This window comes from Ambystoma mexicanum, chromosome 4p, assembly GCF_040938575.1.
Source record: "Ambystoma mexicanum isolate Mex_15411 chromosome 4p, UKY_AmexF1_1, whole genome shotgun sequence".
Lineage (NCBI taxonomy): Eukaryota > Metazoa > Chordata > Amphibia > Caudata > Ambystomatidae > Ambystoma > Ambystoma mexicanum.
This window is the reverse complement of record NC_090927.1, coordinates 1197060280-1197075787: the sequence shown is the minus strand read 5'-3', so window position 1 is coordinate 1197075787 and position 15508 is coordinate 1197060280. Positions and strand designations below refer to the sequence as shown.

The 15508-nt window shown below is 47.5% G+C and overlaps 1 protein-coding gene across 2 annotated transcripts in view; it reads left to right on the top strand.

The window, feature by feature from the left end:
- Positions 1 to 15508, top strand: part of ACOXL (acyl-CoA oxidase like) — a 1650624-nt gene that overhangs the window by 523357 nt on the left and 1111759 nt on the right. The window lies entirely within an intron of this gene.

Here is a 15508-nt window from a genome sequence, read left to right as displayed (position 1 = left end):
TTGCCGGTACCGTAGTTACCGTACCGGCAAACTACGATTTCTGCAAGCGGGTGCCTTTTCGCTCGACAGGTCGGACCTGGCGGGGGGACCGCACCCGCGAGCAGAGCATGTCGGATGCAACGGCACCATTCTGAATGGTGCCGTTGCATCCGGTCTCCCCATTCCCATTGAGCCCGATGGGGCTCAAATAGGAATGGAGAGCATTTTTTACCAGCGCACAGGAATGAGCAAATACTGGGTCCGGCGGGCCGTAACGACCCGGTAATTGCCCATTCCTGGCTCCGGTAAAATTCGCTAGTTCGGCGGCAGCCTGCCGGTTTTACCGGCAAGGCTACTGCCAAACTTGTAATGAGGCACATTGTGCTCGTGCTGCCGGGATTTCAGTCGCCACAAACGTTCTGGAGGTACTCATGCCATAGGGGATGAGGGAGCAGACGTAGCAGCTCTCTCCAGGGGTTTGCTTGCCTATTTTGGTCATGTGCTTGTACCACATGTTATTAGAGACCCGGGCTGTATCAGTTAGATAGGACCTCCTATATCTAAATTAGCACTGTGCCTACTTCTTTTTAATGGTTAGGTAGTGCTCAGCGCCTGACCTGACATTGTCGGCATACCTGCTGAAACTTGGGTCACATTAGTAGGGGTCACAGCTTGCCCTTATCCAAAAAGTAATCTTTGACAAAAAATGAGGGTAAAGATGGAGTGAGAAAACGAAAACGAAACACAATCACTCACTATTACACTTTTAAAAGTGATACCCATAACTTACTCTGATTCAGACTCTTGTATAATTTCAAGGATGATGATGATGATGAGCCCGCCTCAAATTCGAATAAATACGTGATTATATTGTTAGTACTTATTAGCTCAAGCTCTGCAAGTATAATATTGTGTGAGAGCGATAAAAAGCAGTTCCCATACAATACAGACTTTAGGGTCACAGAGTATTTCAAGTACTGAGAGACTTCCGCTGCAAAGTCGTGGGTATGTCTGGGCCAAGTGGATCAGAAAAGCATGAAAGAATAAACTGGGAGGTGGTCTTCTTTCTCATTCGGACCTTCTAACAAAATGGACAAATTGACCCTGATAGGTTGTGGACTGGGCATCCTGGGCAATCATGGAACACAAATAATAACAGTCGCTACTTTCATGATGAATAGCTATGTGTAAAGAAACGGACAGTGTGCCTTTACTCTGGATGCATGGGAAGTCCTTTCCCTATTCCTCTTGCTCTAGAGCGTGTGATCCTTGGTTGAACTTCAGTTTGTGACTGCTGAGCGTTTTGTTCTTCTCGCATGGCGTTCGCTCCCTCCTCGTCACTGCTAGCAGAGGCCTCTGCTCGACAGGGCTTCATATCCCCCCAGGAATTTCCAAGCTTTCTTTCCAAGTATTTTGATCGCTCTATCAGTCCCTTCCTCTACAGTGTGGGGACCCGTGAATCGGGGCTTGTACCAGATCCAGAAATAATTGCAAAGCAGGACCGTGTCCCCTGGGTAGAGCTGTGGTGGCTTGAGGCAGTTTTCACTGATCTCTGCACTGTTATCTTCTTCGTTCTTCTTGGACCTCTCCTGTCGTGCCTGCAGTTGGCGAGAAATAAAAGACGCACTAGCCATCAAGGCAGCAGTGAAATCCTCCATTTTCTTCCCCAATACATCTGACACATACTCTGCATCAGTTAATGCCCTGGTGGGAGGAGCCAGGGGAAGTTGCATGCGCTCTCTGGCTACCACCTCGTGCGGGGTTAAGTGGTGGTCGGACACTAGTTTATTGCTCAATGCGAACAAAGCTAAAGGAAAACAATGGGGCCAACTTTTGTACAAGGTTGCTTTTATTTTCGTGATCGTCTCCTTAAGCAGTCCATTGTGGCGCTTGCAGATCCTGTTCGCTTGCGGGTGATACGCACAGGGGAACTTGTGCTGAATTCCTAATGGGGTTGCAATATGTTGGAACATTTCATTGGCGAACTGAGGGCCGTTGTCAGACCGTAGGACCTCACACACACACCCCATCTTGGGACAATTTCCCTAACCCACTGTCATGTAGTGGTAGCCATGGCATACTTGGGGAATGTCAACATAGTCGACATGAAGGTGTTGGAATAGACACAGTGGGCGAGGTATGGCTCCTCTCACTACCTTTACATATAGCCTGTGGTGAAACTCTTACAGACAATGCAATTGGTCATTTATTCTGCCACGAGTGCAGCCAAATTGGGGCAAAACCGTCTTCTCCAATGTGAGTAGCAAGTGCATCCTTCCCCATGTTGGTCGGATGGTGTAGTTGTGTCATTTCAATGTGTAATAAAGACAATGGCATTACTAGTTTTTCTGTGCTTTCCTGTTGCCACAGGGCATCTGAGGGGGATATAAAACACCCCCTTTTTGTCCTTAACTCCTTTTCTTCCTTTGGTGTATTTCCTTGCAGCTCAATTATTTATGTCACTGGTAACGTGTTGTACCCTTCCTTTAGTGCCATAGCCTGTGTATTACTACGCTCTTGGAATACAGTATCCATGTCTAACATATCTCCCAAATATGCCACGTGCTTTGCTTCTGCTTCTGCTGCTTCATTACCGTTAGAAACGGGATCCTCCCCCCTTTGTGTGGGCCTTGTACTTTGCGACCGCTATGCCTATTTGGAATCGGAGCGCTGCTGTCAGTCTACCCAATAAGAGCATGTGTCGCACCAGCGTTCTCTCAGCATGTCAGAAGCCCCTCCTCAGCCAGCGCGACAGCCCAGAGTAGACCTTAACCTTAGATGTCACGCAGGCTGAATCCGAATACACTGTAACTTCTTGGTTTTTACTCTGCTCCAATGCCAATATGAGAGCCACCCACTCTGCAGCCTGTGCTGAGAAATGTGACAGGAAACGTGAGCTTACCACTACTTCACTTGTTCCATCTGCTTTAAGCCTTACTAATGCCATCCCAGTATGTCTTTCTTCCGTGGCCTGGTCTGTTGATGAACCGTCAATATAAAGTACCTCTCCCCCTCAAATGGCTTTTCTGTCACTCTCAGAATGTTGTCACAACTTTCTGTGTTTTTGATGCAGTCGTGTACATAGTCTCCTTCTATGGGCTCAGCGACGAATGTCGCCAGGTTCAGTCCTACATCTCACTACTTTAATATCTGGATTTCATAATATTACCTCGTACCCCAAAGCCCTTTGTGGGGTCAGTGTGCTCTTGGGTCGTTCGAGGATTGCAAAGAGAGGATGCCACACAAAGAGAGTGGTGCTGCATCCCATGGTAATACTTGCTGACTTTTCTACTGCAAATGCAGCAGCAGCTAGTCCCTGTTCGTATGAGTAGTGCCCTCTCATTTCTGGATCTAATTTCCCGTTGTAGTAAGCTAATGGTTTGTGACCCATCATTGTTTTCTGTGTGAGCACTGTAGTCATTACCACCCTATTGGAGTGTGAAAACAAACAAAATTTGTCTTGATGGTCTGGGATCCCTAAACCTGGAGATATGCATATCGCTGTCTACAGCTCCTGCAATGCACCAGGCATTTCTTCTGTCCATTGTAGTGTTCCTGCCCTCTTTGTGCTTATTTCAGTGCGCTTAACATAGGCCTTGTCTATGTGCTGTAATCAAATACCCACCCCCTACAATAGTTGCAGAGACCTAAAAACCTCTGCATTTGTCTCATTGTCATGGGTTTTGGTGTTTTGCGGATTGTCCCTGCCTTTTCTTGTGTCACTTTTCGTCCTTCTTGTGATATCAACTGTCCAATGTATAGCACTTCTTTCTGGCAATATTGTAATTTGGCTTTATCGACCTTGTATCCCTTTTCTGTTTGCACCATCAACATGTGCACTGAGTCATTTCTACACTGCATTTCTGATTTGCTACAGATCAAAATGTCGTCCACGTATTGGATGACAGCGCTTTCCAATTGTACGTTGGCAAAATCCATTTGAAGGACCCTATTGAATATGGAAGGGGTCTCAAAGTACCTTTGGGGAAGCAGAGTATGTTTCCACTTTTTATTTCTATATAGAAAAGTATTTAAATCTTGTGACTCTGGGTAAAGTTGTATAGAGAAGAATGCGTTCTTCAAATAAATGACCGTGAAGTGGGTAGCCTCCGTGGTAATGCTACACAATTGTTGCATGGTTTGGAACTAATGGAAAGTCTACCTCTACAATCTGGTCGAAAGGACGTAAATCTTGCATAAAACCCCACAATCCCCCTGTTGCCTTCTTCACAGGGTATTCCACCACGATTGTGATGGTACCAGAATGCCCTGGTTAACTAATAACGCAATTGTCTCATAAATGCCCTCATCTGCTTCCCTCGAGAGGGGATATTGCCTTGATCTCGGTAAAATTGCTCCTGGTTTGAGCTTTATCTTCACTGCTTCCCTGCAGTGTATTCTCACCCAATATGTGATGCTAATGTCAAGCACCATTTCGTGATCTGAACTATTGTCCTGGAACAGTTTCTCATCGGTCACGCCAGTCAACATGTTCCATGCAATGTTATCCTGTCCTCTCCCACTATCACTGCCTCAAATTTTTGTGGTATCAGTTTCCCCTCTCGCTCATCTAATGGTAGTTCTGGTCTGAATATGTACTTGTCGGGAAGACGCCATAGTTTGCCCTGAATCCCCAGGAGCCATGCTATTATTAGTTCCACTCCATATTGAAATAGCTCTAAATCTATTGGGACCACTCTCTGTACCGTGCATCCGTAATAGGCCTGAATAATTTCCCTTACTTTCAGGAACTGAATCCCAGGTGTGGAACACACTATCCCTTGGTCTGTAAATTAAATGGTCATGATGTCTCTTCCCACTATGTTCACTGGTGTCTGTCGGGAATACAATAGTGGTAGTGCTAAGTCGTGCTCCCCTATAGAAAGTGTAAGTTCATCTGCAAAAGGAACCAAATCTGTCGCCCTAGAGAATCCCTGCTCATTCATGTCATTGCCTGACATTGGCTATCTTCCCTCCCTGATACAGGATCTAGTCACCCTGTGTCCATGAAAAAGGAAAAAGTCTTGTCACCTATCGTCGCCCCTATACGAGATTCCTCTGCCGGGTTGGGTGTAATCGATAGGATAGAACACATCAGGTCCGCCTCTCTGCTGTCCTATTATGGGTATAATGACATCCCATTCCCCGTGAATGGATTTCCTCCTGCTACAACCACCCCCACCAACTTCCGAATGGGAGCTACTCCCATTGAATCTGCGTGTGTCAATGCCTGTCATTCTGCTGTGACGCTTGTGGTGACTGCATGTTACTCTGCATCTGCAGTGCAGGTGGTGCCAGTAGGTATCGCTCTGTGGACCCTTGCACCAGGGTGTCTGCGCCATAGGCTGGTAGACTTGTGTGTGCATATCTTGAGTCTGTACCTGCAGCTATGTTTGGTCTTGGGCGTAATAGTCAGTCTGTTCTCCCTGATATTTGGGCTGGTATTGCATTCCCCCATTTTGTTGCATCCCCCCTCTGCTTCTACACACTCGAGAAATGTGCCCCATCTATCCACACACCCAACACTGAGGTGGTGCCCCCATTGTTTTCCGATAACCTTCGGAAAACCCTTCTTTACCCAGCTGCATCTGATATCTGTACCCTCTTCCCCTAGTTACTCCTCTTCCTCTGAACCCATGGTGCATGTCGCTCCGCCCAATGAAACCTCCTCCCGTGGGTGGCAGTCTGTATTGAGCATGCAGCGCACCTGTTCCTTCTGTACTTGTTAACATCGCCCCTTCCATAGTGTATTTTAACAAACTCTCCTGCACTAACTTGGCCTCTTCCTGCTTTCTTTCCTCGTACTTCTTTCTCGCATTCTCTTGCATTTGTCTACAGTAGTGTACTATAGTCAGTTGAATTTCGGACCAAGGTTTGCCCTCCATCCCCACTAAAGTTTTGAGCTGTTTTTGCACATGCTCTGATAACCCCTGACATAATATATGATTGAATAATCCCACCGTTTTATCCCACGTTCCCACATCTCAAGTCTCAATGTCTCTTGAATAGCTTGAATATATTGAAGGGGGTCTTCGCCCTCCCCCATTTTGCATGCCATAATTGCACTAATGTCCGACTTGTCTGGATATTGTATCCTTGGAGCGTGCCACACGGCCGCTCAGCAATTGTTGAACCATCATGCGCCGTGTTCTGTGCGGTTACACCTGGGTAGCCGGCCCTTTTGCATACGCCGTCTGCAACCTTCTCAAAAATAGCTGAAAATAAGTTCTTCATGTCACCCACCGCTAATGTCGTCCTTGCTGTGAACCTTTCTGTCTCATATATCCACTTCCTAGCTCCCACGGTCAACGATGGTAATTTCCACCTCAAATTATCCTTATCGATCTGTTGCCACAGTATATATTGAGGTCACCCCCCTCTCTTCTCTAATAGTGGGCACTGCGTCAATCCTACCCCTCCACTGTGTCTCCCTGTGTCTTTGGCGGTAAACACCCTAGTCATTTCTCCGTTCCTTCGTGCTGGAAGATATCTATGCCTTTGCATGTATGGGGTAACATTGTCTGCGCTGCACAATATATATACCTAGAACGCTGCTGTCTTTCCCCTCTGTCCTCTCTTAGTTCGTCCATGCTTTTATCATCTACCCACATTGTGTCTGTCTGGGAAGGGTCTGCCTTCCCCCTCGTCCTAACCCCCATAAGTCATTATCGGATCCTGTCTGTATCCCCATCAGTGATGTCAAAGATTTCCTGGAAGCTAAGTCTTCTCAGCACTCTGCCTTCCTGCTGCCTCTTTGAAGTGACCCATACTTGTGCACTCCCCCCCTCACGGAGGAAGCAATCTCTTCTCTATCCATCCATCCATGTGGTAGCCCTGTTGCGTTTCCATCCTTGGTCTCGCTCTCGCCTCCCGTGCATCTCTCTCTCTCCTCATCACTAAAACGTGCTAAACCCATCTTTACTTGCACTTCTCTCTGCCCCGTCGCTCTCTAAAGAGCTGTTCTACCTCCAACTTTCTCCTGTGCTTCTTTAATTTAATTGCACTTGCCTTTCCCTCTCTTCTTCTGCCCTTCTCCTGGCCACATCATCAAGCTCTGTCTCTGTACTTCCCGCTCCCCTCGCACTCATGCTTCTGCCTTCAGCTTCTCTTTATGCGCTCTTTTGTTCTCTTCCTTCTCCTCTCTCTCCCATCTCTCTACTTCTTCCATTACCACTGCCCATTCTCTTGCTTCGTCTATGTCCTTGCAGGCCGCAGCTTCTTTGTTAGTGCCTCCTGTTTCTGCCGCTACCTTCTGGTCTAGTTTAAGAAATATCTGTCCGCCAACCCTCTCGTTCAGCATTATGGGCTCCTGTCCCTCCATGCATCCCCTTTTCCTCGTGTAATTTTCCTTCAATCGTGCCTGAATCTCGCTGTGCTCCTTGCTCTCGCCGCTTATGCTTTGCGCTCCCGTAGTCGCTTGTTCGGTCTTGTCTTTCCCCTCCTTTTTGCTATATGCTGGAGGTGCAAATATGGGATTTGTCCATCTTGCCACTGCTCTTAATTCTCTTGCTGGATATAATCCCTGTGCTCCCGCTTGCTGCGCTTTTGTTTTCACAGTCAGGAGGAGTAGGGGGGAGAAGGGGCCGAGGGTTTTTCGCCTCTGAACCCTTGTTGGTTCAGCATCTAGTGTTGCCGTACCAAGTCCCCTACATCGTCCTGAAACATGTTGCAAAACTCAAATATTGCCCTTTCTTTGCTCAACTTCTTCCCTTGTAAGCCTTGTGTATATATGCATGTAATGGCTGCAGCACACATTTGGAGCAGCTCCCCTCTTGTTGCCATGGCTTCTGCAATTTTGCCTCTGTACCGCATGTCCATTCCACGCTATATTTGCAAATCTTATCCTTATAGTGTGGGAGGGACTTACACAAGTGTCACAGGGGTGTATCCCCATACTTTTGCTCAAATACATTACCTCAATACTTACTTGACCCCAGGTCAGGGTTTTCGACAATTCCACGTTTCTCCAGCATTGGATCTTTCATGGATTCACATGCTTAGAATATTCCCCGTCGTCAGGCTGGGAATCCCCAGTACATTATATAGACCCTTTCCCGTATGAAAACTTTTTTGACGCTTATGCGTCCTATCCACCTCGTTTTGTATCATGCGTGCCCGCGCCGTCAGGACGCCATGATATAAATACAGGACCCGCCCCCGCGCTCCCTCAGATTTCAACCGTCTTTCAAAGTAGTGGGATCCTCGCGGTTACTGCTAATTGAAGTTAGGTTGTGTTTTCGCTTCGGCGAAATTCCGTTCTGAAGAAAATATGTCCGGAAAAGCTTTATTCCGCCCTTGTGCGACATGTGGACTCAAAAAAGTCTATGAAGGTGATGCCCACATGGATTGTATCTACTGTCTCCACCCGCACCACACGGCGGATACATGTGAGATATGCCAGGGTTTCTCCCAAAAAACCCTTAAAGATCGGAAAAGAAGGTTGGTCGACTGGCTTAATGACGGAGCGGGTGCCTATCCGGCATCAGAAGTTGGCTCCACGGCCTCCAGGAGCAAGTCGGAACCTCCCTCGACTTCTGCAATTTTGCCTCTGTACCGCATGTCCATTCCACGCTATATTTGCAAATCTTATCCTTATAGTGTGGGAGGGACTTACACAAGTGTCACAGGGGTGTATCCCCATACTTTTGCTCAAATACATTACCTCAATACTTACTTGACCCCAGGTCAGGGTTTTCGACAATTCCACGTTTACCAGATACACTCACTTTATTTCACTTAACCACCAAATATCAAAATAGCTCTTGAATCCTTAAAAATCACCAGCCTCTCCGGCTCTCGGCCACTACCCCAGGAGTGCTCTGCGCACCGACCCTCTGAAATTCTCTGCCCCAAAGGTGCAACCAACAGTTCTGTGCATGCCTTAAGCGCACCGCCCCCAAAGCACAACTTTTTCAAACCTCGATCACTGTTCACAAACCACCAAAAATGTTCTGCACCCCTCGTGTAATCCAAATCCAATACAATAACCTGGTTGGTGACGTCACCTCTATAACACAGGAGAATAAGAGAAATCGATGCTACCTGCCCTTTCAATGAGTTCACCAAAACATTCCCGAACCGCGCTAATACCCCAACAAAGACAAACATATACACGGCCGTCTTCCTGCCTCCTAGCAGGGGAAACCAATACTTCACGTGTTCAATGTGAACCTACAGCAGCGCCTTGTAGATAAAACACCTCAGAGAATTAACCAGAAGAACACCTTCCATGATACAAGCTAGCTTCACCTGCTAAACCCTATACACGGGTATACCATCATCCATGACCCGAGCTACAACGCCCCCCAACCCACAGGAAATCCAATATTTACATAACTTCTGTCATCCATACCCTTGAGCCAATAGTGTAGGCCAGCTGCCAAAACGAATCACCCCAATATCGAATGTTCCCTAACCACAAACAAATAACATCCACCTCTACTTCTTATCACCCAATCACCACCCAGCAACCAACATCTGTCCACCACTTCCCCTGTTTGCCATACGGCTGAGTGTATACTTACACTCCGTGGTCAGCTGATGTTGCTCGCCCGCCGGCTCTTCCCCCCAACCCACCACTCTGCTCTTCCGGTCTGTTGGGCATCCCATGGAAAGCGGGCAGGAATTTCTCCAAGGCGGTACCTGAGGACCTCCTCAGTGTGCACCTCCCATGTCTTTCTAGGTCTCCGTGGTTCACTACACAGCCCTCCCGACGTTGCTATGAGACAGCTTTATGCCGATCAATCGTAGCCAGCCATCCTCTGCTACCACTTTGTAATAGTATGCCAGAGGACAGGGGGGCTCGCATCAATAATGTCACAAGTCAGCAGATTATCTTAGGCCATCAAAACCTCCTCAGGCAATAACGGAAGACTCAATCATGGGGCAAAGGTTACTGTCTTTATTCCTTAACAGAAAGGGATCATACAGGAAATCACAAATATCCAGCAATCACAGCTCCTGAGCTGGTGTCACCCGGTCTTGTACCCCAGTGACATCACAAAACATCAACTCCATCCCAAAAACCAAAGAGGTACCCCAATTAGGATCCTCATTGGTCTAACAAGTCAGGTGGCTTTGCCTGAGATTTCCCCACAAATCATCTATTACATTGTTGCAGGGTTGCACAACGACCATTTGCCTATGCAACATTCTACACCACCCCATGATCAGAGCGTCTGGATTGGCTAAAGCAGGGCCTCCCAGCCCTGGGACCCTGTTCTGTCCACAGCACTCAGTGTACCTTTTCAAGGTAATGGGAAGACCTATGTGTCCGTATTGTTGCCACTGGTCTTATCACCTAAACTGAGAGAGCGCCTTCAGGTTGCAAGTTTTGGTGGCCAACGCATGTATAAATCTTCTCGCCAGGGACCCCCTCTTCAAATTAGAAGTCAACTTGCTTTGTCCTACTTGCTTATTTCGCTGGCTCTCTGGTATATTTTCTGATACACAATGGCCATTCCTTTTCACAACTGCTTCTTCTAATATGAAATATCTTATGGTTTACCCTTCTCCTAAAGTATTGTTATTTCTTGTTTTAATACTTTAGCTTTTAGATTCTCAGTCTCTATTTGGAAGGGATTGTGTCCTCCGACGTATTCCTTATGTTGATAGTTTACTTCCAGCTTGCTGGCCTCGGAATTTTTTTTCAGTAGAGGGTGCTGCGCGTCGACGTCCCTCAAGCTGGTGTCCCTCGACAGCCTCCGTATCGGCGCCGACGTCATCGTGTGTATAAATAGACTGGCGCAGCATCCGTTGCTCAGTTCTGTTTTTCCGCTCTTCATGGGCCTCGGAATCGTGTTGCTCAGTTCTTTATTCAAGTATATTCTTATTATTCCTCGAAGATATCTTCTTCATTCGATGGCTTCCTCTTCCGAACTGTCGACCCCACGGTCCGGCTTCAAAAAGTGTCGAGATTGTGGGAAGAAAATGTCATTGACGCATCCTCACAGGATCTGTTTGTGATGCCTGGGATTGGAGCATCACTGTTCAGAATGAGAGGACTGTGTCCATGATGGCGAAAGCCTTGAAGGAGCGTAAGGTGAAGCTAGAAAGAGGTAAGACTCTTAAAACCTCTACTTCTTCGAAAGTTTCCTCGACAGCAGAGTCGAGACATTTGTCTCCTCGCCGTCATAGGAAACATTACCGCTCAAGGTCTCAAAGCGGTTCCCATCAGTCTTCGAGATCTAAACACTCGAAAAAGAGGCGTCGTAGATCTCCCTCTTCTTCGTCTTCTTCCACTTCCCCGGAAAGGGTCACCTGCCCCACGAAACACAACTCTCCAGCTAAGTGGGAGGAATTCCACAAAAAAAATGCTTAGCGTCTTCGAGGAAGCGGCCTCGACCCCCTCGGAGACGGCTAAAGGTGATACCCTGGGTGAAAGACCCGAAAAATCGAAACACTGCGAATCGTTGCACCCGGCGAAATAAACTGCCCGAGAGCGTCATGAACCCTTGAGCAAAGGCAGTAAGACCGTGTCATCAACGGTTCCTTTGACTCATAAATCTGCGTCATCGACGCCTTTATCAAAGGGCCCGTCGACACACAAATCGGTCGAATCGATGCCGTCTTTTACGCCGCTGTCGACACCGATAAAGGACAGACCTACTGCTGTTACTACATCTGTCAGTAGACGTACCGAGGGCTTTGACCATTACCTCGAGGATGTCGTCGATAACCTCGACGACTCCGAGTAGGATCCCGATCCTCTCGAGTTCTTCGAGGCCTCTTCATACTTTTTCGACGCCTTTTTCATTTTCATCGCAGCCTTTGACTTCCGCATCAACAACTTCAACGTTTTCTCAACCGGTGACTAAGTTTGGCCCCTTCTGCTTTAGAAATGGGTTTTAAACCATACCCATGGTCAGATTATTTCAGAGCTTTGTCCTCTACATATGAGGAAGGGGAGGATTCTGACCATGAAAGACCCTTTGGGTTACAGAAGACCACTACACCTATACAAGAGGAATGTATCTCTGAAGAGAATAGATTGAAGGACTTTCAAGACTCTTTGCATGAGGCAAGTGGTTTAGATACTTCTCCAGAAGTAGAATTCGATAGACCAGACCCAGGGGAACATGCTGAGACCCCTTATAGGGTCTTAATGGCCAGAAGAATAGAGTTCATGGGGTGGTCTACACCTTCATCTTCTTTTCAACAGGATGATCTTAGACATTTTACTTAAAGGCCCACAGGAAGATCCTGTGGTTCCCTTTCATACTGCATTGCAGAGAAAAATATCTGTCAACTGGGAAACCCCTGAGGTTATCCCAGCAGTTAACAAAAAACTATCTGCCAAATATAGGGTATCTGCTTCTGACCCTGAATATTTGAGCAAACATCCAACCCCAGAGAGTTTGGTTGTACAAGCAGCAACTTCATCGAACAGTAGATCTGCATACCCTACTATTCCACAAAACAGAGGTGATAAAAGGTTTGACGCTATGCCAAAAAAAGGTCTTCTCGGCATGAAGCATGGCGCTTAAATCCATTAATGCTACTTGCACGCTCGCAAGATTCAGCCATACACTTTGGGAGTGTGCTTCATCTGCGGCTGACTGTCTCCCGGAAGGAGAGGAAAGGGAAGCATTTCTGAACATCATTAAAGATGGTAAAGATGCAATGTGTGAGTCCCTTCAAACTGGCATTGATTCTGCTGGCAGTATCAGCAGGGCCATGGCAGCGAGTACTACAATCCACAGATTTGCGTGGTTGCGAAAGTCTGGTTTTGCTCCAGATGTACAGGCCAGACTTTTGAATATGCCCTTTGAAGGCACTTCTTTGTTTGGTAAGAAGGCTGATGACAGTCAAGAGAAGTTACAAACATCCAAGGCAGCAGCGAAATCTCTTGGAGCTGCAATCCGCCAAACTCTGTATCGCCCCTCAGGAAACTCTTGGAGAGGTAGGTCCTTTCGCTTTTATTCCGCATTCGGAAAAGGCAGAGGACAGCTGGCTCAAAGGGGCCAAAAACGATTCACCCGCGGTGGACGGGTTGAAAGTACAAAAGCCGCAGCAGCAGGAGCCTCCTTGCCCTCGGCATCTGCGTCAGCCGCCTCTAAACCACTCTGAGGTCTCTCCTCACAAGACACCAATAGGGGGCAGGTTAACTCAACATCTGATGGAATGGCAGGCTATTACGTCAGATGCTTGGGCATTGGAGACAGTTGCCCAAGGTTACTGCCTGCCTTTTCTACGCACCCCTCAGAGTCATACACCGGGGAACAACTCTTTGAAGTTTCCAGATCCGCTCCTTTCGCAGGAGATTTTAGACCTGCTAGAGAAAGGTGCCATAGAACCGGTACCTGTAGCGGAGAGAAACAAGGGTTGGTATTCTCCCTATTTTCTAGTACTGAAGAAGGACGGAGGACTGAGACCCATCTTGGACTTACGAGAATTGAACAAATTCCTCAGGAAGGACAAGTTCAAGATGGTGACTCTCTCTCAGATCCTTCAGGCCCTCCAGCTTCAGGACTGGCTGGTATCTCTAGACCTTCAGGATGCTTATTTCCATGTGCCAATCCATCCCAAACAAAGGAAATACCTGAGGTTCGCAATTGGCAACTCTCACTATCAATTTCAAGTTCTGCCATTTGGGCTGACCTCCGCCCGAGGGTCTTCACCAAGCTAATGTCGGTAGTGGCTGCAAGTCTAAGGAGGGAAGGGATCCGCATCTACTCCTACCTAGACGATTGGTTGATCAGAGCAGTATCTTTGGAACAAGCTCAGATCCAACTAGATTATGTCTGCCACTTCCTTCCCAAACTGGGCTTCTCCCTCAATTTAAAGAAGTCACAGATGATACCATCACAGAGACTCCAGTTTATCGGAGCGGTCCTGGGCACTTCCTTGGGGAAAGCCTCACCACCAGAGGTGAGGGCTCAAGATATTCTGCAGATGGTCACCAAGTTTCAAAATGCCCAACGTCTCCCAGCCTTCGACTTTTTGAGGTTTCTAGGCCTCATGGTATCCTGCATCTTCCTTGTGCCAGAGGCTTACCTGAGAATGAGATCTCTCCAGTGGGCACTAAGAACCCAGTGGTCGCAATTCTCAGGAAGAATGACAGCTCTCCTTCAGGTCCCGGACAAAGTGGCTCGAGACCTTCAGTGGTGGGCCTGTCGGGAGAACATTTTGAAAGGAGAACTGTTTTGGCAACCATGGCCGGACATAACAGTAGTCACGGATGCCTCAATCACGGGGTGGGGAGCCCATGCCAATGACTTGACCATCAGAGGTCGTTGGTCTCCATCGGAGTCCAGACTTCATATCAACCTGTTGGAGCTGAGAGCTATCAGACTATTGCTGAAGGCTTTTCTGCCATCTGTACAAGGGTAAAAATGTCCTAATAACAACGGACAACACAGTGGCCATGCACAACCTCAACAAAAGAGGAGGCGTAGGGTCACTGCCACTGTGCAGAGAGGCGATGCAGCTCTGGTTTTGGGCAATTCAAGAAGGAATCTCTCTATCGGCAGTTCACTTAGCCGGAGAGAAGAACTTGACAGCGGATGCTCTGAGCAGGCAGAGCACAGTCTCCCGAGAGTGGGAGATAGCTCAGGAAGTCCTTCAAGAGATCTTCACCCTTTGGGGAACCCCTCAAGTGGATCTGTTCGCCACCAGTATCAACAGGAAGTGCGATCAGTTTTGTTCAAAGGAATTTCCCCCGAGAGGAGCTCTAGGGGACGCATTTGTAGTGGACTGGGATTTTCCACTTCTGTACGCGTTTCCCCCAGTCCCTGTCATTCCTCAGATGATCAGGAGGTTGAGAAGATTCTGGAAGACTATGATCCTAATTGCCCCAGACTGGGCCAGGAGAACGTGGTACCCGGACCTTCTAGACATGTCCATCTGCCCTCCGATTCGTCTTCCACACAGGGAGGATCTTCTCTCGCAGAAGGGAGGTCAGGTTCTCCATCTAGACATCAGAACTCTCAACCTTCACGCTTGGTTTCTGAAAGGTTGAGATACAAGGATTGGGACCTCCCAGATGACGTCATGGAGGTGTTGCTTTCGGCTAGAAGGCCAGCAACAAAGACTTTATACTGCTGCCGTTGGAACAAGTTTTGCAGCTGGTGTAGAGAAAAGAATATCGAACCTTTTTCATGTGTTACACCAATGGTGTTATCTTTTTTGTTCTGTTTGGCGAATTCAGGTCTTCAAGTTGGTATGATCAAGGCCTACCTCGCAGCGCTGTCGATCTTCAAGCGCACTGCGGAGGAGCCATCATATTTCAAATTACCCCTAGTAATTCAATTTCTAAAAGGGTTGACTAATGTCTGCCCCCCAAAGCCGTTCCAAGTTCCCTTGTGGGACTTAAATCTAGTCTTAAATTTCCTGATGGGTACTCTCTTTGAACCACTCCATTTTTGTTCATTAAGATTTCTCACCCTTAAAACAGTCTTACTAGTGGCTTTGACATCTGCCAGAAGAGTGAGCGAATTACAAGCTCTATCTTGCAAACCTCCTCATACAATTTTTCACAAAGACAAAGTTGTCCTACAAGTGAAGCCTAATTTCCTCCCAAAGGTAGTCT